At 37.4% G+C, this 26,567-nt stretch overlaps 1 long non-coding RNA gene across 2 annotated transcripts; it reads left to right on the top strand.

Moving 5' to 3' along the window:
* The first annotated feature begins 2,113 nt into the window (after positions 1-2,113).
* On the top strand, positions 2,114-25,499 carry LOC125116577 (uncharacterized). Of its 2 annotated transcripts, none has more exons than XR_007132374.1 (4): positions 2,114-2,326; positions 13,138-13,215; positions 21,978-22,122; positions 24,939-25,499. It is a non-coding gene; the product is annotated as an uncharacterized LOC125116577 (long non-coding RNA). The 2 variants fall into 2 exon arrangements; XR_007132375.1 differs by lacking the exon at positions 2,114-2,326 and adding an exon at positions 10,524-10,583.
* The last annotated feature ends 1,068 nt before the right edge of the window (positions 25,500-26,567 follow it).

Genomic DNA, 26,567 nt, shown 5'->3' with positions numbered 1-26,567 from the left:
AAGGTTGTATACAAACTATGAATTAGATGTGGTTTTCCTTATGTTTTCACCTGCTAGTGCTTAATAATTAAATTATTTTGCTTACATAACTACAAGTGCATATTTTTAAGACAGTCTTCATTTTTTCCCAAAACATTGCTATCGACATTTATTTTTATTTTTTATTCTTTTTAGGGCTGCCCCCACAGCATATGGAGGTTCCCAGGCTAGGGATCAAATTAAAATCAGGGCTACAGCCACTGGCTTATACCACAGCCACAGCAACACCAGATCCAAGCCGTGTAACCCACTCAGGGAGGCCAGGGATTGCATCCGTAGCCTCATGGTTCCTAGTTGGATTTGTTTCCGCTACACCAGAATGGGAACTCCACTACTGACATTTTAAACACCACATGTTTTTCTTCCCATGACATCCACATTCCTTATTATTTGCATAACTAGGATTATGCTTTTAGAACTCAGTAGAAGAGTAACCTTTTAGTGTGGTTCATAAGTTATGTTTGATTGATTTTTATGCAATTTTTTGATTTATTCTCAAAAACACCCCAACATTTCATTTAGATTTTACCTTCCTAAGATTGAGTAAATTGTGCCCATTCTGGAGAATGTTTTTCAAAGAACTTACGTACATATTTAATTGAGCTGATGGAATTGTTTTCTGGTCTATGAAAGAGATGTCAACATTTTAAATTGTGGTGAAATGTAACCCTTGCATGCTGACAAATCCTCGTTTAGAGCGACATAAAGCACTTTCATGGTTTAAAGGCTCTGAAGGGGTTTTATGCCTAACATCATTTCCTCATTTAACTTCCTTTAATATTTTCCCGGGAAGTACTCCAGTGGGACAGAGTGTTGAAGAAACACAAATCAATTTTTAAGTTGCCGGTTATTTAATTTACCACATGTTTCTGTGGTATTCGTATTATTTATAATTAAATTCCCTAGTCTCGTGTGTACAGCTTTCTAAGTCCCTCAGTGTCCCTCTGCTTTGTTGAAAAGTTCAGTCACATCTGACAACACCGATCTGGCATTTCAATGTGACCAATGTAGACATCACACCCATTCTTCATTAATACATACAAAGAGACATTCAGGAGACAGTAATGCCTTGGGTCTCTGGCACCACTGTCTGGGGCACCCCTGGGTGCGAGGTTCCAAGGATGAGCTTGGGGTCCTTACACTGAGCAACTAGTTTGTCCTGGCTAGTTTTCACTTTAAAAAAGGAGAAGATGGCTCTTCCCAACTTGAGTCCCCGTTTTCCCCAGGAAATATAGTTGATAACTTATTGTTTGTTTTGATTGTATTCACTGAGTCTGTATAAAACTAGAATTCACTCCAAATACAGCTTAAGTAAAAGAAAAAAAAAGTTTGGTTCCAATCTAATTAGTTATACTTCATTTTTAGCAGGTAAAATTCAAATTAATTCTTTTTTTTTTTTGTATTTTTGTCTTTTCTAGGGCCGCACCTGTGGCATATGGAGGTTCCCAGGCTAGGGGTCTAACTGGAGCTGTAGCCACCGGCCTACATCAGAGCCACAGCAACAGGGGATCCGAGCCACGTCTGTGACCTACACCACAGCTCACGGCAACACCAGATCCTTAACCCACTCAGCAAGGCCAGGGATCAAACACGGAACCTTATGGTTCCTAGTCGGATTCGTTAACCACTGAGCCACAACGGGAACTCCCAAATTAATTCTTAAATGACCATTTACTCTTTTATGCCATATGATTAAAAACAACTTTTAACTTCGATAGTCGTATCACCACATTAACTTACCTAAACTTTCACTAGATGTTTTAAAATAACTCTTTTTTGACAAGCCATTGGGACTGATTAACCAAATAATAAAGTAATTACCACTTATTTAATTAGTACATTAGACAATAAATAAATAAAATTTATTGGTATTTATTATAAAAAGATATCATATTTATTAGATGTTATCTTAACCTATCGTGACTTCTTGTTTCATTATACAGCCATGAACTTGTTCTGCAAAAAACTTTGTTGAAAATACCAAGGAAAGGCAACCCCTCTCATCCTCTGCATACACATAGCTCAAAATACATTCATTATCTTTTTTTTTTTTTTCCTGTCTTGTTTCAGGGCATTCCTGATATCACTTCTCTTTTCATTTCATTGTGACAACTGCGGACTCTAAGATCCAAGTGTATCAGTAACACGTTGTATTCATTTATTGTTTCTACGTGGTATGAGAAGAAAGAGAAGTCTCATCTTCTTAGCTTGCTCCATGATACGAAATCTTCACACCAGCAATTCCTCACCCATGAACACAGACCGTGTTGAAAATCTGTCTGGCCAGGTAAGCATTAGCTGTATCGCCTGCATTCTTTTAAAACCTATTTGATAGGCATGCACATATAGATTTTTCAAATTCTCCTATTGTTTCAGTATTCAGAGATTATTACTGAATAACAAAAAAGAAAACTTGAGTTCCTCAGGCAAACAGGTCAAAAACCTTGGACCAAACTAAAGCTTGAGCAAATTACATTCTCCAAGAATGAGACTGGGATCCCACAGGCCAGGGTTTTAGATTTAGTATTTTTCACTCTTGCTAGGAAGGTCACAACTGCATAAACAGGCAACAAAATAGGACAATCACAGTTCTGATTAAGCACTGAGGGCAACTGACACATACTTGTTACGTATGGTGATGTTTATTGACTGAAGTCTTGGTTTGCCTGAACTGCCCCAGTTGTAACACCAAACATCCCACACCTCTGGAAACTGCCGAGTTCTGGGAAAACCAGGATGTTGGTATCTCTGTAATGAGATCATGACATTTAATTAAAACTATTCACTTATTTTCATTTCAGTGTATTTGAATAAATGCAATTGTGCTTTAAGATAGGTAAGAATACTCAGTGCCAATTGTTTTTAAATATTTGACTAAACAATCAACAACTTTATTTCATATTATGTATTTTTAGTAGATATTAGAGTAATCATGAAAAACTTTGGGGCATAATACAATTAAATCTGAAGTTATAACAAAAATAGACTTTTGAAAGACATTTTATATAGTAAAAAAAGAAACATTAAGACTCTGTTCTAAACTCTTTGTTAGACCCTGAATAATAAGATAAATAAAATGAAATCTTTTTTACTCTTAGAACTTGCAATGTCAAGTTTTCAAGTTTCTATGGAAACAACTTCACAATTTTAATAGAGTAGATAATTGTATGTGTTGATAAGATTCTTAACTCATTTACTTGACAAAAGTTGAGTATTCATTTATTTATTTATTTTTGTCATAAGTGTAGTGCCTATATGGGCTGACTTTTGGTCCTCTGACTTAAATAGGCTTATTCTTTTGGAAGCAAGAGCTATTTGGATCCATTAAATACTAGTTTTCAAAAAAGTTATAATACTCCCATTTTTGTGTGATGGAGTCAAAACAACACTTTTGAATTACAGTCATAGAATTTTAGGACTATACAAATAACTAAGAAATAGCTTAAAGAATAGCAAGTGCATTTATATGATCATTTATTTCCCTAGTCTTTTTTTTTTTTTTAGTTTATAATGATTTTTGTTTTTTTTCCATTATAGCTGGTTTACAGTGTTCTGTCAATTTTCTACTGCAAAGCATGGTGACCCAGTTACACACACATGTGTACATTCTTTTTTCTCACGTTATCATGATCCATCATAAGTGACCAGACATAGTTCCCAGATCCTACAAAGTAGGATCTCATTGCTAATCCATTCCAAAGGCAATAGTCTGCATCTATTAACTCCAAGAACCCCATCCATCTCACTCCTTCCCTCTCCCCTTTGGCAACCACAAGTCTATTCTCCAAGTCCATGATGTTCTTTTCTGTGGAAAGGTTCATTTGTGCCATATATTAGATTCCAGATAGAAGTGATATATGGGGTTCAAATCTGGGTGCCCCCTCGTCAACTTTGCATTGATGGTATAAAGTAGTGAGCATAACTGCCTTCCCTAGTCTTTTTAATATTTGGTACTTCAAAGCATTGTCTTGAAGAATAATGCTAAAACTGACTAGTTTTCTAGACTAGCTCAGGTAAACCAATTTTGTAGATATATAGACAAAAACTTTATATTCACAATAAAGAGAACATGTTTTGTAATGCAAATAATACAAAAGTAATTCATAAAAATATTTTTCAGATTTCTCAACCTGGAAACCCATGTGATGTTTTGGCAATGCAAACACTTATGTGTCACTTCTCTACAGATGCACACCACACACACACACACACACACACACACACACACACACACACACAGTTAACACTCTTTACTGGATACTCATTGCTTTAAATATTAGGACCAGAATTAGACTGTGTGATTAATGTTTCTTTTCTGCATTAGCCTGCAGGCCGCATTAAATAGGGGCCACATCTGTGTTTGCTCAGCACTGCCCACTTGAATGCCTAGCTCTTGGTCAACACCAGATTTGGATAAACAAACAAATTAAGTTTTGTTTTTTTTTAATTACATGCTGGCATTTGAGGAAAAGAAGATTAATTCTCAAAGGATGGTAGGGAAGATGATAGTAAGTTTAAAGGAAACTTCAGGGGAATTTTAATATTTCAGAGGGTGGTATTTATTCTTTACTATATATAATTTTTTTTAATTGATGATGCAGGTACAGACCCACAACCACAGTAACATAAGGCATTGTTGAGATAATTGATTTTTTAAAAATTCACAATATGTCTGAAGAAAAGAAAGAAAGAAAACATTTTCAAGTAATGAATAATAATTAGAAGTGTTAAGAGTTGATTTAGCAAGATGTGTATTGTATAACCTGAGGATTTGTGTAAAGTAGTATTGCTAACCAGAAAGTGGTTAAAGATCAAAGAGAGTTGCATAAAGGGGAGAAAAGTGACAAGGGTCAGATGATTGTTGAGCCGGTTAACAGGCTCGAACTCAGTACATCCTGATTTGGAAGGATCAGCTGGAGAGTTAGGTATAAAGCCATGTTTTGTTCGCCCTTCACTTGTACAGAAGAATTAAGGGGCATCAGTAGGGCCATAATTTGTTTTAATAATTGGAACTGATTAAATTACATGTTCTAGATGATGATTACATTAACAAAATTGACAAGATTATTGATTGCTGGTTTTTCCATTGAAACATAATAGTGCATTGCATTCAAATCCTTAGCAAGTTAACTATACTTACATCGAATTAGAAATAGTAACACACTCTGCTTTTGAAAATTGATTAAGACATTTAGAAGTAAGTATAACTACTTGAATTCCATGTAGCGTGATTTGACTTAATATACACATAAATGAATAATATAGAAAGATGCTTAAGGGACAGCTCCATGCCCCAAAGATAAATGGGTGTTGATGATATTTTTAATGATCATCACAGATGGAAATTAATAGCTTCCCATTGAATCCCATTTCAGTGTTAAATTATACTGTAGTTAAAAATTATTTGGGGCTTATATAAATCCTCTCTTGGGAGCATTTTACTGCTATAATTTTATTGGCCTTTTGTGAGTGTGGAATACAGTTGTTCTGTGTTCTCTTTATGGTTCATTCTACATACAGTTGAAGGAGGCTTTTGCAACTTTTTCTTTTATATTTTACAGCCCAGGGAAGCTGATGTGTATCATTGCTAGGCATGAAATTGCTTCCATTCTCTTGAATATTTTCATCATCTTTTTTTACAACTGTTTAAGTCCCTATAGAGTCCTCTTAAACTGTAAAAGAAGTTAAAAGCCCATCAGTTTATACTGGACATGAGGTTATACTTACTGAAGCTGGATAGTAGGTATAAGAATCTTCATTTTGCTCTCCTTACTCTTGCATGTGTTTTTATTATTTTTATAGTAAGTGTTTAATAGTGCCTATTAGCTAAGGACCAAGGTGAGTGCATGTGTCTGTGTGCGTGTCTGCATGCATGCACGTGTGCACACATGGCCTAGTTCTTAGATTTTCAGATTCAAGGTCAGTGACTGTTTCTTTGATCCCCCATAGCTCTTTGCCTCTGTGGTTTTAGATGATGTTAATAAAGTAACTTTGTTTTGTAGAACTAACTAAATTTTACTCCAGTGAGACGTGTTGTTCAAAGTGCCCTGGTTTCATTATTTTTAATGTCTCGCTGGTTATTTGATTCTCACAAGGACCTGAGGAGGACAGCTCTTCCCAAATCAGTTGTTCTGAGGACTCACACGTCAAGAGCCATCTCCATGTCCTGTACTACCACAGGGCAAGACAGGAGTCTGGTCCCTCCTACAATGCCAGTTCACCACCCAACCCTGTATTCTAGGGGGGAAACTGACTTGGAGTTTTTATTCTTCGTTAGCAGCTAGTGCTGAGAGAAATTCACATGACGGTGCTGCCAGCTCACTGGAAGTCCCTGAACCTGAACTCAGAGCTGTGGCTCACAACCTCTGTGTATTTATCATGAATGCTGTTCAGTGGTTCCTTCCCCAGTGCTTCTTCCAAGTTCTCTCCATCCTGGATCTCCCTCCACTGAGAACACGGGACCCCATGACCCCAGCTTCTCCACTTGTCCTCCTCTTTATCAGCATTCCGGACCACTCTCCTTTCATTTCTGTTTCACTTCTCTGTGACTTGACTCATGTTTTCTCTTCCTGAATTTCCCTTCCTTAACTGTCTGGCAAAATCTGTCTTTATTCTAGTTACAAGCAAATGTCTGTTCTGGATGTTTCCTCTGGAACCCATGTCCTCTGTTCCCTTGGGGCTGGGCTTGGGGCTTGGCCACAAGTGGGAGTTTGTAAAGTGATTATTCTCCTTTGCTTCATTAGGTGGGCTGCTCCTCTAGCTGAAGGATGGGGTCCTTGTTGCCCAGCTTTTCCCATCTGCAACCCAATTCCCCTGTAGAGAGTATGGCGCACAGTCATAGGCACTTAATGCACCTTAAGTGGAACTGATGAATGTCTCACTTGTGACTGAGGTAAGAAAAGAAAAACATAGGGCCTCCTTTCCTTAAACAAACAAACAAACAAAAAACACTGTATTCTTTTTTTTTTTTCCTTTTTGCCTTTTCTAGGGCCACTCCCCTGGCATATGGAGGTTCCCAGGGTAGGGATTGAGTCGGAGCTGTAGCTGAGGCCTACGCCACAGCCACAGCAACGTGGGATCCGAGCTGCATCTACGACCTACACCACAGCTCATGGCAACGCCAGATCCTTAACCCACTGAGCAAGGCCAGGGACCAAACCTGAAACCTCATGGTTCCTAGGCAGATTCGTTAACCACTGCCCCATGACAGGAACTCCAAAACCCACTATATTCTTGATTCTCTTTCCATATTTTAAAATATGTTGCTGTCATAGTTTACCCCTTCTTAGGTTTATATTTTCTCCTCTACTAGCTTTTTTTTTTTTCCCCCTTTAGGAATTAGATGCTTTCAGTGAGTGTGAAAAAAAGGGAAACATAAAAATAGCCTAGGTGTGCAAGTATGCTATCTTAGATGTATAAATAGTGATGATGGATGCATTCTTTTTAGACTCATAATGGACTTCTGCTCTTCATAGTTGTGTGGTACATCTATTACATGCATTATATATAACACATATATAATAATATATTTGTCTCACTTTCCCTCTACCCCAGAAATTCCTGCCTGTTATAGCAAGGAAGGGTGGTTTCCAATTTCCTCTTCTCCAGACATTTTATGGGCTCCTCTGACAACTCTTCTTTCTACTGTAGAAAGGGATTAAAGAAAACAACCTTCAACACTCCGCTTCCCCCTGTCATTATCCTTTTCCTTCATCTCGCCCTGTGATGACATTACCTAACCCAAACCTTGATCACCCCATGTGGATGACTGCAAAATCTGGCTTTCTCACCTCAGTCTCTTCCACAAGTCCTGGGTCTGCTTTGCCAGCTCTCTTTGTGTAAGTTTATCTTCCCTCAAATGAATGGAACAAATTGCCAGTACTTAAGGCCAAGAACCTAGCCATTCATCTCTTCTCCCCCTGCCCCCCACCCCGGTAGACTTTCTTTCTGCTCCTGGTCTTATTTAGCCTGTTAAACACTCTCCCCTGTTCTTTTATCTTTGATTCTTAATCCTAAACTCAGTGTTGTCCCACACAACCAATTTCACAGATACTATTTTCTTAATTCTGTCCATGACCTCTGCCAGTATGCTAGATAAAGAATGCATTTCTGACCTGTATTATACCAAAAATAAATTCATCTACCCGATTCTAGTTTCTCCCTCATATAAATCATTCTTCATAGCATGCACAGATCTATCTTCCTAAATCAGTTTATATAAAGTTATTCTCCTGGCAAAGAGCCTGCAGTGTCATCTTAGCTTTCTGAATTAAGTTTAAACTTCTTTGGTGGTTATTTAAAGCCAGCTACATTGTGATCCCAGCCTTGGGTACAGACCTGTATCTAATTTTTACCATTCGTCTACCCAAGGCACTAATCATATTTAACAGCTCTGTGGTCCCTAAATTTTTCCTTAATTTTCTTCTGCTACTTTTGCTTCCATTGATCCTTCCTTCTAGAAGGATAACCACCCCTTCATATGAACACCCCGAAAGCCAAGACAGCATGCAAAGAACATCTACATGCTTATTAAAGAAATATTTTTCTGTTTTTCCTCCAGGAAGAACCAATATCTGTTTTTACCCACCAGGGTCATATATTCTCTTGTCATTTTGTACTTGTGTTTTCTCCTCTCCATTATTGTGATATACTTGGATGTGGAACTTATGTCTTATGTATGTTTTATTCCTTGTAATAGTGATAGGTTACCTTGTGCAGAGTAAATGGACACTATTGAGTTGAATAAAAGTAGTTGCAGAACTCTTGGCCAATCGCTTAACCTCTGAGATGCATATTCCTCATCTGTAAAAGTAGGATGTTGCACTATGCATGCCCTTCAGCTGCATGATTCTATAATTATAATGTAACTATGTTCATGTCATATGGGTTCTAATCATATTCATCACTTTCTGGAGTTTTGGGCTGTGAGTTGGAAAGGAGAGTTTTCATAGTCACTATAGATTTTTTAACTGACTTTTCCTCCTGAAGCCATTACTTTAAGGGAGATGATAAGATTGACAAGTTGAGGGCTTTATTACATGGTGGTGGACCAACTTCTCTCATGCAGTTTTTTTTTTTTTTTTTTTTTAGGGCCGCACCTATGGCATATGGAGGTTCCCAGGCTAGGGGTCTAACCAGGGCTGTTGCTGCCAGCCTATGCCAGAGCCACAGCAATGCCAGATCTGAGCCATGTCTGTGACCTACACCACAGCTCACAGCAACACCAGATCCTTAACCCACTGAGCAAGGCCAGGGATCGAACCCACAACCTCATGGTTCCTAGTTGGATTTGATTCTGCCGTGCCATGATGGGAACTCCTCTCACGCAGTTTTTGAGTGTAAAGATTTTGAGGACATTTCTGAAATAATAAAACCAAAAACTTTTAGAGGCATTAACACTGTACTTCATATCTGTCTTTTAAAAATGCTTGAAATCGTTATTAATAACAATATTTATTGGGTACCTACTGTGTTGACAGGCAGTGTGCTAAATTCTTCATGTACATCTTATTATTCCTCACAATAACCCCTAGAGTCAGTTCTATTGTACTTATTTCACAGATGAGGACATTTCAGAAGAGTATTTGGTACTTTATAGGCATTTAGTAACTACCGTGGCTACTATCCTTATGCGTAGTTTAAATCTGAGCTCTCATTGTCATTATTAAAACCAAAGCATTTGCTGAAACTTCTGATAATATTTATGGTCTTTTCCATACCATTTAAATTAACTTACTCTTATTACTTTCTTAGTTTTTACTTCTCTTTAGTATAAGACAAATACCATGAAATTTAGTTGGGGAGTCCCCTAACTTGGCCCTCATGGAAATTTGAACATTTATTCACTTGAAGTCAAACTTTGCTTCACGAAGGTGTTTATCAAGGTGTGGTCCATGACCCCTGCTAGTTATTTGTGGGAGTGGGCAGTGGTATATGTGGAAACGTCAGAACTTATGGAGTCTGCCAAGTGCTATCAAAAATGGTCGGGGGAGGGGAGTTCCTGTCATGGCTCAGTGGTTAACGAATCTGACTAGGAACCATGAGGTTGCGGCTTCAATCCCTGGCGTAAATCAGTGGGTCAAGGATCCAGCATTGCCATGAGCTGTGGTGTAGGTCGCAGACGCGGCTCGGATCCAGCGTTGCTGTGGCTCTGGCGTAGGCTGGTGGCGACAGCTCCAATTAGACCCCTAGCCTGGGAACTTCCATATGCCGTGGGTGAGGCCCTAGAAAAGACAAAAAAAAAAAAAGTGGTCGGGGGGGGGGGGGGGTACAGATGATTTTACACTACCCATCTTTTAAGCAAAATTCAGTAAAGTGCTTGGCAAATTCATTGAGTTTTTCCTAGAATGGTAACAAAATGAGGTTTTCCTGTGTGAGATAATCTAACGCTATTGCTAGTGGCACATAGGAAATGGAAATTGGTGCTCTTGGGAGCAAAATCAGGCCAAATGGTCAATCTTTGGCACCCATTGTTTAACAGGTGTTACATGGAAAGCTTTTGGGTACCAAGGATGCAGTGGTGAAGAAAGTGCTGCTCCTGTTTTGTAAGTGCTATTGTATCGTTTCTATTAGATTTCACTTAGTCAGCTCATATAATATTTGTCTTTCTCTGTTTGACTTACTTCACTTCATATGATAGTTTCCAAGTTCATCCATGTTGTTGCAAATGGGATTTTATCATGTTTTTTAATGTCTGAGTAATATTTAATTGTATTGAAACTAACACAACTTTGTAACTCAATTACATTCCAATAAATTTTTTTTTTAAAAAAATCTCTGGTCATATAGAGCTTATATTCTTATTGGGAGGAGCTGGAGAGCAGCCAAATTGAGATAAGCTCCAGAAAGCGACAAATGCTCTGAGAGAATAGAGAGTGTGATGTTATCAGGGTATATATTTGGCAACGATGCACCAGTCTAGCTGTGTTTGTTGTCTCCAGCCTGCATCCCTTCTGATGGGTGTATATGCCTTCAAGATCATTAAATAATGTTAATATTACTTCTGGATGTGATGGTAAGTGATTGGGAATGTGGTTATACAGATTGAGAAATCAGGATAGTTTTACTGAGAAGGGGCTTTTAACTGAGATGAAGATCATGAGAGGAAGCAGCCTTGTGAAATAACAGCCTCCTCTATCCATGGGGATAAAGGGACAAGCTCATGCAAAGGTACTGTGTCAAGCAAAAGCAGAGCCTGTCCATGCAAGAGAATGAAGACCTTGTTTGTCTGGAACATTGTGTGTAAGCGGGACAGAGGAAGGAGACAGGTGTCAGTGATATGTACTGTGGACAATTAATCATCTGTGTTTATGGCCAATATTTTGCTTAATGGGTAGAGGAATGTCCTGAAGCAAATCCATTTTCAGTGACTATATGGGGTAATAAGCAACAATCTTTTAAACTATGATTGGATAAAGTCTTTGGGTATCAATAATAGGCTGTAGTCACTATATTTGTCACAAGTAGAGTTGTGACAAGCAAATGAAAGAGTAAGCATTAAAGTGTCAAATATTCAGCCAAAAACTGGCCATATGCACAGTCTGGATTTAATATTCAAGTAAAGAGAAAATATTGCAAATGTGAGTAATCATGGCCATTGAATGTCTGACTTTTCGGGTTGCTATTCTAAGATACAGGCTAGAAGTGAAAACAAGACTTGCTCTTCCCCTCTGGAGTAGCTAGTTGTCAAGGGGGAGGTTGCTCCTGGGAGCTTTTCAAGCGAAGGATAAGATTCCTTTCACAATTCACAGCATCAATAAAAGATTAAGGTCTATTTCTCTGATTTCAGGCACTTTTGCTTTGTGACATATCTCAAAAATACATTTAGTAACTTGAGTAGTCTGAATGTATTATTTGAGTGACAGCATTATGTTAATATTGTTGATAAGACAACAGATTTCTTAAGAAATCTAAATTGGCACATACAGCTCAAAAGCCAAAAATGTGATTCTTTTTCAGCCCTGAATTTCTTCTTCACCTGTCAGATAAGAAAATGAATGACACACTGTGATATATTTAAAAAACAAATTTAAATGCTCCAATAGAATGTGAAGAAATATTTTCCATAAATAAATACAAAAAAAAAAGAATTCAACATATATTTACTGCTATGCTCTTTCCTAATCATTCAAATGCTTTTAAATGTGACGTGGTAATTAATTTAGCATCTTTTCGCACATAGGACATAATATTCAGTATGACATATCCAGAGTTCCCATCATGGCTCAGCAATAATGAACCCAGCCAGTATCCATGAGGGTGTGGATTCAATCACTGGCCTCAGTCACTGGGTTAAAGGATCTGGCATTGCGGTGAGCTGTGGTATAGGTTGCAAGTGTACCTTGAATCCGGCATTACTGTGGGTGTGCATAGGCCAGAGGCGGCTACAGCTCTGATTCAACCCTAGCTTTGGATGTGGCCTTAAAAACAAGAAGAAGGAGAAGAAGAAGTCCAAATAATTTCCATGTGTTTCATGTTTGATCCAAATATCTAGAACTATAAGGCAGAAACACAAAACATTCAAATTCATTTTACATGACTGATATTTGTCAAGTCTTAATATAAGTTAAGAATTTCTGATTTGGTAGAACTAAAAAATAAATGAAGTAATTAACTGAATACAGGACCTGATTTTTAACCTCAGGTATTTATTATTAGGCCCAATAAAAATAAATTGGTTAAAATATTTCAAATGATGTCATCCATCTCACTGACACAAAATATTTTTAATATTGCTAATTTAAAATCTGGTTATTAATTTTACCATTTGAAGCTTGTGATAATCCTGTTTCTCAGTTTATCTAGAATAAATGAAGACACAGTACGTGGTCCACAAATGAGAAACACTGCTCAATTAAGTGAGGGGGCTTTCCTGAATGCATAGGGGAGACTGATTTAGGATGTAGGAATAACAGTTAATTGGAAAATAGTTCATTATCATAAATATAATGAGTGCCAAAGTGCATTAATTCTGAAGTCTTTTCTGTAACTAGATTTAGATCTATAGCCATGCAGTTATTATTGCCTTAAATAGATGGTTTGGACCTGACCACTGTCAATTGAATGAATGTTTTTGAAAGTGATCTTTATTTCTTTTAGGGGTGTTAAGTGAGCTTTCCTGTGCACTCGACCAGATAATGCTGTCATGGTTTCTGTACGTGACATCAAGATTGGAAGGTAAGTTTGCATACTTCCAAAGAGAAATTGAAAGGAAGATAAAAAGAAAGATTATCAACACCACAAGTAAACAACCAGCCTCGGAATGTGGGACCTTTTTCAGTGTAAATAATCTGTTTTCTACAATAGATTAATAGCATTAAAAAAAATGTGGGAGTGGGTTGCTAATGGCAAAGAGTTAATTGTATTTATTAAATTCAGCATAGATCTTATTTAGATCCTGCTTCAGAAAAAAAAATTACAAAATTATTGTTGAGATAAATAGGACCATTAAATATGTATTGATATTAAAGAATTATTGGGACTTTTTGGAATTATAATGGTGCCCTTGTGTTGATGTTAAAATCTGTTTTTATTTGTTAAAATGAAATACTGATATGTTCATAGGTGAATGCTATGATAGCTGGTCTTTCCTTTAAAATAATTCAGAAAAATAATTAGAGGAGAGTGGGTAAAATTGGGTGTGCAAAATATTGATGTTGAAGTTGGGTGTGTGATACATGAATTTTCATCATACAGTTCTGCCTACTTCTGTGCATATTTTGTATTCTCCATAATGGTAGGTGATTTTCTCCACCTTTATTAAAACAACTCATTCAACAGCCCATTGTATACATTCTTTCAGTTCATAGAATCTGGTGTTTCAAAAACCTTAGTCAATAGAGCATTGTTAAAAAATACAGCATATTGTTAGATGATTTAATACCATAATAGCATGCAACTTGAGAAATACCTGAAAGTCTATAGCAAAGAAAAGAACTTTCCCTTAATCTTCTTTTATGCAGTTAATCCATGTATATGCATTTTCCTTTTTAAACATTTCAAACATTTTGAAATATACACAGAAAAGTGCCTAAAATAAAGGTGTCTTTTAAAAATTACCAAAAAAGCAAATATTGTATGATCTTCACTCATTCTAAGAAAGAAACTAACATAAGAAGAGAAAATCACTTTATGTACCTTCTTGATCATACTCCTTTCCCCTTACTTTGAGGCAGTTATTGACTGACTTAGTTTTGCTTGTTTTTGAACTTTATATAAATGGAATGATATATTGTTTTGTTCTTGCTTCTTTTGTAAGCAGTATGTTTTCAATAATTGCTCTTATTTTTGCTATAATTCAGTAATTTTTAATAGCTATATGGTATAATAATTCTGCTGTAGGCATTCCTGCACACATAACTTTGGGCACATGGATGCAGCTTTCTGAAGGGTTATACCCAGGAGTAGGATGACTGCCTCATTGGACGTGCTGCCCTTTAACATAGATGTCCAGATCACTTATATCTGTCTTATATGCTCTGCCAGTATACACATCATTACCCTGATTTCATCCCACTTACAATGATAGGTAATATTTTCATTATTTTTGAGTTAAAAATGTTTCTAATTTTTATTGTTATTTCTTCCTTAACCTGATTTAGAGAAGCATTTATTTAAAAAATGAAATTGAAATAAATACAGAAAACTGTACAAACTATAGTTATTACAGCAAAAACAAGCAGCTCCATATATTTACCACCTAGAAGACCCTCTCATGACTCTTTTCCTCCAAGGCCAGGGAAAGCCCAAGGAATTAAATTTAAGAAGGAATTTACTTTCAGGTTGGGTGAGTATAGAATTGGCACTTGCCTGAGAGTGAATGCCTTCTTAAATTTTGCCTCAAAGGTATCACTCTCTCATAAGCTCAGTTTAGGCCATGACAACCATAGACAATATTAAGAAAATGACCATGGCTGTGTTCCAATAAACCTTTATTTACAAAAGACAAGTAGTGGGCCAGAATTTGCTCGTGGACTAGAGTTTCCTGATTTCTGACCTAGATTCTTCTTTCTGACCTACCTTCAAGTTTGTGAATTCTTCCTTTAGCTTCATCTAAGCTGTCGTTAATCTCATTTGTTTACTTTCCTTTTCATTTCCAGAATATCTACTGGCATTTTTTTCCCAATCTGTGCTGTCACTATTTATAATTTCCTATCTCCTAAAGTTTTTCTTTTTTTGAGGGGAGGGGACTTCGCCTGCAGCATATGGAAGTTACCAGGCTAGGGGTTGAATTGGAGCTGCAGCTGCTAGCCTACATCACAGCCACAGCAATGCCAGATCTGAGCTATGTCTATAGCCTACGCCACAGCTCACTACACTGCAGCTCAGGGCAACTCCAGATTCTTAACCCATAGAGCGGGGCCTGGGATTGAATTTGCTTCCTCAAGGATACTAGCCAGGTTTTTTACTCCTGAGCCACAACAGGAACTCCTTTTCCTTTTTTCTTTATTTTCTTCCTTCCTTCCTTTCTCTTTTTTTTTCCCTTTTTTTTAGGGGTACTTACTAAAGAATTTTTAAGCTTGACTTATTTTTTAAAACACAGATGTTAAACATAGTTGTTTTATAGTTTGATTGATGACTCCAGTACTTGAAGTCTCACAGCTCTGCTTTTGATTTTTACTAGTATTTATTTCCTTGAGTTCTTATTTATCTTTTATCATGTGTTCCTCTATAGCCTTGCAATTTTTTTTTAGTGGAAATAGTCTGAAGGCTAGGATAAAGGTGTATTCATCCAGAGCAGTGGTTCTCAGTTTAAGTCCCTGGACAGGCAGCATCAGCATCACCTGAGAATTGTTAGAAATGGAGATTCTTTAGAAAGCCTGGGGCTGATGATATGCTCATCACTGTGTGTTTTAATAACCCTCCCTGTGATTCTGCTGCTCACATTTGAGAACTACGGCTTTCCGGAAGATTTTCAATGTTTAAATTCAGCACCTAGTCTTTTTGGAATCTAGTTAAATTCATGTTGAGTTTTTTGGGCTTCTTAGATTATGTCTTAGATTGAGTGGCTAATCTATTTGACTTGAGTGACAAACGCCTTAATGGTGTGTCCACTGTGGCCTCATCTTAATGTGGGGAGAGTCTCCTCTTAGACCCTCCACCTTCAGCAGATCCTGGATTTCGATTTCTGCTTCCCTTATTCCATATGTCTCTACTAACCAAAATTCACAGTTTCCAAGTGGGGACATGACACTGATACAAAATGTTCTTAAAACTCCAACCTTGCATTTTACCTTGTGTTTATGCCTCAGAAATATACAGATTTACTCTCCAATAAAGCCTGTTGACCTTGTTAAAACTACTCTCTTTGGGTGTTGAAAGTTCTTTTGCTTCATTCATGTATCACAAGTCTTTGAGAATGATGCAGCAAATAACCTGAGACTCAGATTTAATCTTGGATTGTTTCTATTCATATACTTATTATGAAAAAATATTCATTTTGGCAGGAAGTTAATGGATTTTTATCATTCTGAGGTGGAGTGTTCCTATAAGAAAGTGAATTTATTGACTGATGAAAATAACATATTTTTGCAAAATATTTCTGTGAAGCAGCGTCTGTTTTTGGCTTGAGGGAACATATTCACACAAGAAGGTATACAGAGAAGGGAGTGGAGTTAAATTAAGACCCCCAAATCTCTTTACCAGCATATTTTATAGAAAATATGGGTGGATATTGAAATTTCATAAAACCACAGTGATCTGTGTAGCCTGATGGCATTTAAACCAGCTGATAGATTTTGGAGAAGGGAACACATGGATTCTCATGAAAGGAGATATAATGTAATCCTCTAGAGACATTTGGATTAAAATTAAGTCTTTTACCTCCTTGGTCAGGTGTATTCCCAGGTATTTGATTTTTGGGGGTGCAATTTTAAAATGTATTGTATTTTTGCATTCCTTTTCTAATACTTCATTGTTAGTATACAGAAATGCAACTGATTTCTGAATGTTAATCTTATATCTGTTACTTTGCTGAATTTGTTGATCAGTTCAAGTAGTTTTTGGGTTGAGTTCTTAGGGTTTTCTAAATATAGTATCATGTCATGAACCTTTCCACAAAAAAGAAAATCATGGACTTGAAGAACAGACTTGTGGTTGCCAAGGGGGAGGGGGATGGAGTGGGATGGATTGGGAGCTTGGGTAAATAGATGCAGACTATTGCCTTTGGAATGGATTAGCAGCAAGATCCTGCTGTGAGATCCTATGTCTAGTCACTTATGATGGAGCATGATAATGTGAGAAAAAAGAATATATACATATATGTGTAACTGGCTCACCATGCTATACAGTAGAAAATTGACAGAACACTGTAAACCAGCCATAATGGAAAGAAAATTATTGTATAAACTAAAAATAACTAAGCCTCTCTGTGTGTTTTTTAAGTGAATGTTTGGTCCTTTGAACATGCTGTGTGCAAAGAAGTAAAATAAATGCCAAAGGACCTGGAAAACAAGCAGTCCCAATAGAAATGAGATATGGAAATTACACTACAGGAAGAAAGGACTTAAAGTGTTCCCTCAGAAAATTTACCTGCATTTATGATTAGTAATCAAATCTCTTTCTTGTTTAACCTAAATCACAACCTGTGTATTCAGATGTTATCTGTTAGTTAAGTCTGCAAGAGTAAGCATGATCAAACAGCTGGGCTTGAGTATCCAACACATTTGTGGTACTTTCTAAAAAAAATGTGTCTGCGAATGAGTTTGTTTAAAAGCTCAGGTGATATGATTTCCAGATCTACCAAAGTTGTTTCTTCAGTTTTTTCTCAGTTCTGAAATTTGCGTGTTTGTGATGTGAGTTTTAAAACAGTTCAAGAGCCTAAAATTCCCATAAGGTCCTACTGCTTTAGTAAATAATTATTTGAGAAGTAATGGCCCTTTTCAGAAATTCAAAAACAAAGGATGCTTACTTTCAAGATCACTGAAAAACTCTATATGAGAGCACGTTTTCAGGACCTCAACATGTCATTGGTATCTCTCAGATGTACATATGCTGCTCTCCAAAAATGCATAAGCTGGTTGGTGGGAGAAATTGTACAAAGGCTTTAGGTACACTTTATGCTCAATATCAAGACATGAAACTACTTTTCTTTCATTTCTTCTAACCCAAAGTAAATATAGTTAAATAGAAAAGAGGGTATTAGGGTATGAAATAATTTTTTCCATGATAAATCTATACACCTGGTCTGTTTTTAGGCAGCTGCTTCCTTATTTTCTTTTGCTTTGAATTGTCTTGCTCTGCTTTTCTCTTCAAATCTGAGATTAATCACCTATTGTGTCCAATATGATGTAAAAAAATCTAAAGACTCCATATCTGCCCTTGAAATGCTCAATCTAAAAGGTACTTAGAAAACAAATGAGTCTGTGATCTAGTTTTAAAATAGAGATATAGGCAATGATTTATGCAAATTTACGTGACTGCAGTGAGAATGTCTTACTACACCAAGGTACAAGTTTGTATTTGAAAAATATTTTTCCTTATAAATACAGTGAGGTCATCAATATACTTCATAGTTTATACATAATGAAAATCACAAAGCAGATGAGTTGAAGAGCTGGCAGTAAGATTTGGTGAGTAATCCATCTATATAACTCCCAGTCAACCATCCTGCGCATTCTGAAGCGTTTGGTGTGATGGAGATTATGGATCAGCACCCTGGACAGGGCCACCTCTGCCCATTCCTCGCACCACAGCATCTGCTCCTGTATTTCTCCTACACTGGACAGCACAGGATGACTGCTGGAGAACATGAAGCAATGTTGTTAACAGAATTGTGGTAACAGTTGTTCTAGCCCTATGTTTCATGAGGTATTTAGCTGGATGTTGGAAGTGATTTCATAATACTACTACTAAATACACGGACACCTCATCCATCAGCTGTTCTGTGGCTCCCTCCTTTGTTTACACAGAGTGAAGATGGCCCTAAGCAGCCTGGAACCAAAAGTTATTTGCCAATAGCTTTTATCAACAGTTACATGAACCAGACCTATTTTCACTACGAATCTAAATTACAGGTGTGCAATCAGACATGAGTTCTGTTTTGTTGCTGTAAAACTGTTATGTTATTTAACCTTTGGGAGGAGAAGTTGGAAGTAAAGTGTGTGAGTGAAATGAGAATCTGAGTCTTTGGATGTGCTACAGCTGTACCTGCCTCCATGAAGCTAGACATTTGTACTTTGTGGATAATGCTTATAGGATATAGAATTATATGTCTGGAAAATCCAAGGCAAGCACCTGAAAAATTAACATGCTTAAAAATATGTGAGTAGCCTGGTTGAAAATTATTTAAAAATCAATAAATTTCCTATGTTCCAAAAATAACCTCTTAGAAAATATAATAAAAACAGATCCCAATAACAAATGGAAAATATTTTTAAAGACCCATAAGTAACCTTAATAACTAATGTGTAGGATTTATATGAAGAAAACTATGAAATATCACTGAGGGTCATAAAAACAGAATTTAATGAGAGGAAATCTTTTTTTTTCCTGGAAGGCAAATAGGGTATAATAAAAGATTTTATTTCTTCTAAAATTAAGTGTAAATATAAATACATTGTAATAATAATGCCGACTGAACTACTCCAAAATGTATCAGTAAAAATAATGTGTAAAAATGGCTAAGCCTTTTTTAGTAGAAGAAAAATGATGTGAGGTTTTCATTAAAAGACAATAAAATGTCATAACAATATTCAAGCAAACCATATATGAGTAAAATTCAGTGTGGTAAAAGGAAGTTTTTTTTTTTTTTTTGTCTTTTGTTGTTGTTGTTGTTGTTGCTATTTCTTGGCCACTCCCGCGGCATATGGAGGTTCCCAGGCTAGGGGTTGAATCGGAGCTGTAGCCACCGGCCTACGCCAGAGCCACAGCAACACGGGATCCAAGCCGCGTCTGCAACCTACACCACAGCTCACGGCAACGCCAGATCGTTAACCCACTGAGCAAGGGCAGGGACCGAACCCGCAACCTCATGGTTCCTAGTCGGATTCGTTAACCACTGCGCCACGACGGGAACTCCAGGAAGTTTTCTAATAGTAATACATGATTCAGTGTATGATGTTGGGCCAAGCAGTTGTATATACAAATATATATAATTGAATTAGGATGCAAACATAACTTCATGCTAGTTTCCTCATGTAAACATGATTCATTATATTAAGAGAATAAGAAATGATGTCAATGAGAATTAAGTTTCTACCGAAGTTGATGCAGCTCTACCAGCCATTACTGATGCAGGGACCTTAGAGAAGATGGGAGTCTCAGTGTTGCTATTAATGAAAATAGCAAAGATGAAAAGAGACCAGGCTTCTAACAGGACATGGGGCTTGTCTAGCAAAGCATGGCCCACACTTTGGCTTCCCCCTCTCCTAGCCCTTAAGACCCTTTTGGGCCAGGAAACTTTGTGTAGTGCATGCCCACCAGCCCTGAGGGTGAGGTGTGGTGCTCACTCACACATTCTGGAGGGCAGCTTGGCACATCACGTATACCTACTGCTGCTTTCAGAATTTCAAGTTATAGAAAAGTATCCCAGGGAGACGACAGGAAAAGCACAATAAGGAAAACTTTAAGTAAGCAAGCTAATTATGATAAGATGTTGGCTAAGAAATGCTATATGCTTAAAAATAACTAATGTTTAAAACATTTTAACAAAAATGATAGGTTAATAAGTAGCCTGATATTGGAGGTAAAATTTACATTTCTTCCACTATTGGTCGTGTTAAGCATTTCTCTCTCAGCATTGTACTTCTCTGATTAACTGATTGTGTCCTTGACACTCTTCCTCCCTTCCCTCTTCCTTCCTTTCCTCTTTTCTTCCTTCCCTCCCTTCCTCTTTTCTCTCTCTTTCTTTTTCTCTCTTTCTTTCTTTCTTTCTTTCTTTCTTTCTTCTCTCTCTCTCTCTCTTCTTTCTTTCTTTCTTTCTTTCTTTCTTTCTTTCTTTCTTTCTTTCTTTCTTCCTTTCTTCCTTCCTTCCTTCCTTCCTTCCTTCCTTCCTTCCTTCCTTCCTTCCTTTCTTTCTTTTTTTCTTTTTCTCCCTTCCTTCCTTCCTTCTCTCCCTGCCTGCCTCCCTTCCTCCTGCCTTCTTTTTATCTTTTGTTGGTCATTCATTCCATATGTTTAAAACTGTGGAAACATTATAATCAGGAAAAAAACATGTACTTAAACAACATCAAAATTCCACTAAGACTATTCTAAGAAAATTCAAGAGATTGGTTTATTATTTGTGGAAGTTTTTTTTTAAATAATCAAATGCTAGAAGTCATGGCTATAAACATAAACTAGGAACACATTTGTAAGATTCATGAATCCCAAGCGGGGAAAATTAAAATTTATCCTGGGGATGGTAGAGAACATTTGGAAATTTTGAGTAGAAACACAGTGAGATAAGTGCAGTGTTCTGAGTATTATTATTTACTTCATAAAGGAAAATAGTTTGGCATTGGCACTGACCATCTCTTGTCACCAAGTAGTGACCTGGTAATATCTCCTAAAGTTCTCCTTTACATTTATATCCCCTGATGTGAAAAAGGAAAAGGTATAATCAAGAGTAATGGCTTGACACCAAGCAAAAGAAAATTTTAGGCTGTAGATTAGAAATATTGCTGCAGGTGAGGATATTAAAATGAGATACAGCTACCAAAAAAAAATGATGAGGTGAGGTGCTGGAATAATTTAAAATGACATAAGTCAAATTTCTGCTAATAATAAAGCTTGAAGAGTAATTGGGATGAGCAGCTGAAATTATATGGGATTTTTTCTTCTAATTTTTGTGATTAATCTGCTATGACAAAAGAATTATGTCTCTTCTTACAAAAATGGCATAAATTTGAAATAGCCATAGATAGCCTTTAATCTTATGTCTTGAATTTTTACTTTTCGTCCAAGAATACATGGAAGAAGGCTTTGCATCCCCCAGTGCCACTTTGTTTTCCTGTTTTTAGACCTGAAGCTGGAGTCTTGGACATGTCAGTGTCCCATCTGGGAGATGGTGGTCTCTTACGGCAAGCTTCCTCTTCCCCACCTCCTTACCAAAACCTTCATCACCACATGCATTCTTGACATCCCACCCCCTCCAAGAAGCTGCATGTAAGTAATCGGAGACTCACTAAGGGGGGACTTGTATCAGCCTGAGGAAAGAGAACATGCTGGTTGGTGGTGGCAGAAGTGAATTCATTATTGTCTAGGAAAGACGTGAAGAAAGTGGGACCTTTTTTCCTTTCTCCTAAAGTAAGAAAGGATTCAAAATTTGGAGGAAGGAGGAGTTAATACTAGGGACATATACAGTCTATATCCAGGAACAGTAAAGGACCTGTGGCCTTAGCTTGGGAAGGGGCTTTCTTTGGGGTTTTTTGATCTTTGCTGACTCCCTTGGCTCTGAAGTGGGTGTGGAAGAGCTTTGTCTCAGGGACACCTTTGTCACTGGTGCAAAAAGTGTAGGGAGCCCCCTGCTTTTGACTTGCTCTAGGGAGAAAATGAAAGGACCTTTAATATCTCACTTTGCCTCCTCTGGTCTAGTGATGAACTGAGGAAAGGCAGCCTGAGTCCAAGGACAACTTTGTGACCCCTGAGGAAACCTAGGGTGTTTTTGGTACTTGAGGATGGTAGATATTTGGAAGAGGGTAAGAAACTAAAACACTCTCTTTTATTAATGTCTCCACTGGGGTCAAATGTTGTGATAGACTGAGTTGCTTAATGAGGTTATACATTCTACTAAGAAATTATTCAGACATTATTGAGCAGGGCATTTAAATATTCACTATCATTAGATATTGCAGAGCCAAGGGTCTAAAAACTCCATGAATTTATTTTTCTTGAATAACATAGTTTTCCTAAATCATAAAGATGGTTGAGTACTGAATGAAGTTCTGGGTATATCAAAGTAAAAACTAAACTGTTCAACCAAAATAACATGACTCTAATAAAAAGTATATTAGAAAACACAAGTTTTGAGCCTTGCATATATTATTGAATTATGCTGGATACTGACATACACTATCTCACTTACTCCTAACAATAACTCTGTCAGTTGGAGACCACTGTTCCCATTTTATAGATAAGGGCCTGGGGGCATCTAGGTTGCATTTGATATGGGATCCTAACCTAATTCTTCTGACAGTGATCCAGGCATCCTCCCCTTTACCTGAAACATATGGGTGAACTCTTAAAATTTACAAAACTGTTAACCGATTTTCATCTCAAGCTTGAATTTTGCTGGGGCCAAAGGAACCAAGATATCCGTTAATGCTGGCTCATAGCTGGGTGAACAACTCTATTTTCACCTATTTAATTTTGGATTTGTAACATTTTGTCAAAAAATTTTAATTTTTATATTTAAAAATAAACATGTACAGTTGAGATCATTAATTGAACATCTACAATCCTATGTCCCAGCTGAGCTTTGGTAAGAATGTTGATTTGTTTACTCTGGGGTGATTGCATGTTTGCGTAAGAATTCTGCTTTTACTCAGTCATCATCTAACTTGATAACTTGCATTATGAATAGAGGGACTCACTTTCTCCATAACAAACCTCTAAGAGGGATTTAATGATTGTCATTTCACATAAACTGAAATAAGACACAAAGCAGATAAATGGCGGTTGGATTCATGTGGCTAGTGATGTGGTTCAAACTAAAAGATGATTTGAAAATATTGGCGGTTACTCAGCTGGATGCCTCCATGTTCCTCCTGCTTTATTAACTAAATAGAATGGCTTGAACTCCTGTTCATGTATTATGGGGAGGCTACACTCTTCTCAAGCTCCAAATACTGTTGGGATGTTTATGTTTCCATGATTACACTTTGCTTCAGATTCCCACTGACTCCAAATTCTTATTTATTTATTTATTTTAGGGCTGCACCTATAGCATATGGAGGTTACCAGGCTAGGGGTTGAATCAGAGCTGTAGCTGCTAGCCTACGCCAAGTCACAGCGATGCAGGATCCCAGCCCCATCCATGAACTACACCACAGCTCATAGCAACACTGGATCCTTAACCCACTGAGTGAGGCCAGGGATCAAACCCTCATCCTCATGATACTAGTTGGCTTCATTAACTACTGAGCCATGATAGGAACTCCTAACTCCAATTTCTTGTTAGCCTCATTGTCACTTTCCTTCTAGAATAGCATCACTTTCTAAATGTTTGTCACCCATGCCCATCACAGAGGACACATCATTAGGTTTCTTTTTCTTTCTTTTCTCTTTTTAGGGCTACACCTGCGCATATGGAAGTTCCCAGGCTAGGGGTCAAATCAGAGCTGTAGCTATAGGTCTACACCACAGCAACAGCGACACAGTATCCAAGCCACATCTGCAACTTATGCTGCAGCTTGCAGCAATGCTGGATCCTTAACCCACTGAGTGAGAGCAGGGATTGAACTTGCGTCCTCACAGACACTGTGTTGGTTTCTTAACTTGCTGAAACACAATGGGGACTCTTCACTGGGTTTCTTTACCTCAATGGCAGCTTCCTTGAGCTTCTCAGCCCTCTCTCTGTCCTAAAACCCATCTCCCAAACATACTGAATAAATACATAATTGTTTTTTTATTCACTACATACATAAATACTTTAATTAAAATTATCCTATTTAGTCTTTGCTTACAGATCTTCCTGTTCTTAACCAATCGAATATATTATGTTCTTTTTCCTAAATGTACAAGAAGTATTCCCCTTATGAGGGATTCTGCTTATAGAACAGAGATAGATTTCAAATGGAGCTAAGTTTTGAAAGTACAGATTTTTGTCCTCTGGTTATGTTGATTTGACATTTGTGCAGCTGGAGATTCATGGATGCTCTTTTGCCCTGATTATACCCTTTTAGGCGTAACTTTCAGTCTCTTAACCAGGGCTCATTCTCTTTTTCCTATTTAATATCAGACTATGATTTTTTTTTTTGCAGGGTTTGGGGGCAGTGATGTTCTCTGCTGAAATAATGATTTCCTGTCTCCTTTTCTGCTGGTGGTGGACTTGGGGAATATCTCATCAATAGGGCTCTTGGATTCAGGTATGGAGACCTCTGCCCTGAGCTCCACACCTCAGAAGACCCACATACCACAAACAGAAAACAAAGAAGTGATTAAGGATGCAAATGCCTCCATCACTTAGGATGTGTCCTTGAGCTTGGACATATCCTAAACTTCTGCTCTCAGGACTTACCCTCCTCAGGTCCAGGAAATTGGAAGTGTTTCACATCTTTTGTCTTCTGTATGCAAAGCAAAAGCCAGGTAACGTAAATGCTGGGAAGCATAGTGTGTCATGCTGCAGACTTTAGAAAAGATCTTGATTTGAAGTCAGAGAGGATGTAAGCGTCAGGGGAGCTTAGACAAGAAACAAAGATACATTGATTTGTCAAATTCTCCCTCTCATATGCATCAATGAATGAGATTCTTCTATAATAAAGGATCATTTTAGAGTAGTGCTGCACTTCCATGTTCTTTCTTCTTTTTGTGCCCTAATGTGATTCCAGAGGTAACCATTAATTACTTTAGTATTTACAAGGGCTACACATTGACATTTTCCAAGAGTAAACAATTCATATTCCAGTTAAATTTGAATATCTGTAGATGTAACCATAATGCATGGGGCATGATTTCAGTTTTTTATATCAACAACAAACACTGAAATTATGAGTGGTCTTATTTTTGTAAATATATTTAATGTAATTTAATTTAGGTTTCAAAATAATTAACCAAAACTTTTTAACCTAAGCTAAAAAACTTAATATAAGTACAAAAATAAAATGTTTCAGTTTAACCTAAAACTTTATCTAAATAACAATCTTACTCTCATATATCTGGTGTATATAACTTATGTAACTAGTTCAGTATTTACACAGTTCCTTGTCAAATTTATAAGAATGAAAATTGTTGGAGTTCCCGTCGTGGCGCAGTGGTTAATGAAACCAACTAGGAACCATGAGGTTGCGGGTTCAGTCCTGCCCTTGCTCAGTGGGTTAAGCTGCCGTTGCCGTGAGCTGTGGTGTAGGTCGCAGACGCGGCTTGGATCCCACGTTGCTGTGGCTCTGGAGTAGGCTGGCAGCTCTGATTAGACCCCTAGCCTGGGAACCTCCATATGCCACGGGAGCGGCCCAAGAAATGGCAAAAAGACAAAAAAAAAAAGAATGAAAATTGTTATGGCCTGAATGTTTGTGCCTCTCCACCCAAATTCATATTGTGAAAGCCTTATCCACAATGGCATGGTATGCAGAGGTGGGACCTTTGGGAGATAATTAGGTTGAGGTGTCCATGAGTTAGGGTCCCTGTGATGGGATTAGTGTTCTTATAAAAAGAGACAAGGGCTCTCTCTCCATCTTCACCATATCATCTGAGAACAAGGTGAGAAGGTGGCTGTCTGCAAGCCAAGAAGAGGGTTCTTATCAGGAACTGAACCTGCTGGCACTTTGATCTTGGCCTCCAGCCTCCAGATAGTGAGATATAGATGCCTGTTGTTTAAGCCACCTGGTCTATGGTATTTTGTTACAGTGGCCCAATATGATTAAGGTAGGAATACCTTGAGAACAATGACTAGG

Source organism: Phacochoerus africanus, chromosome 15, assembly GCF_016906955.1.
Source record: "Phacochoerus africanus isolate WHEZ1 chromosome 15, ROS_Pafr_v1, whole genome shotgun sequence".
Classification (NCBI taxonomy): Eukaryota; Metazoa; Chordata; class Mammalia; order Artiodactyla; family Suidae; genus Phacochoerus; species Phacochoerus africanus.
This window is presented reverse-complemented; position numbering and strand designations above follow the sequence as displayed.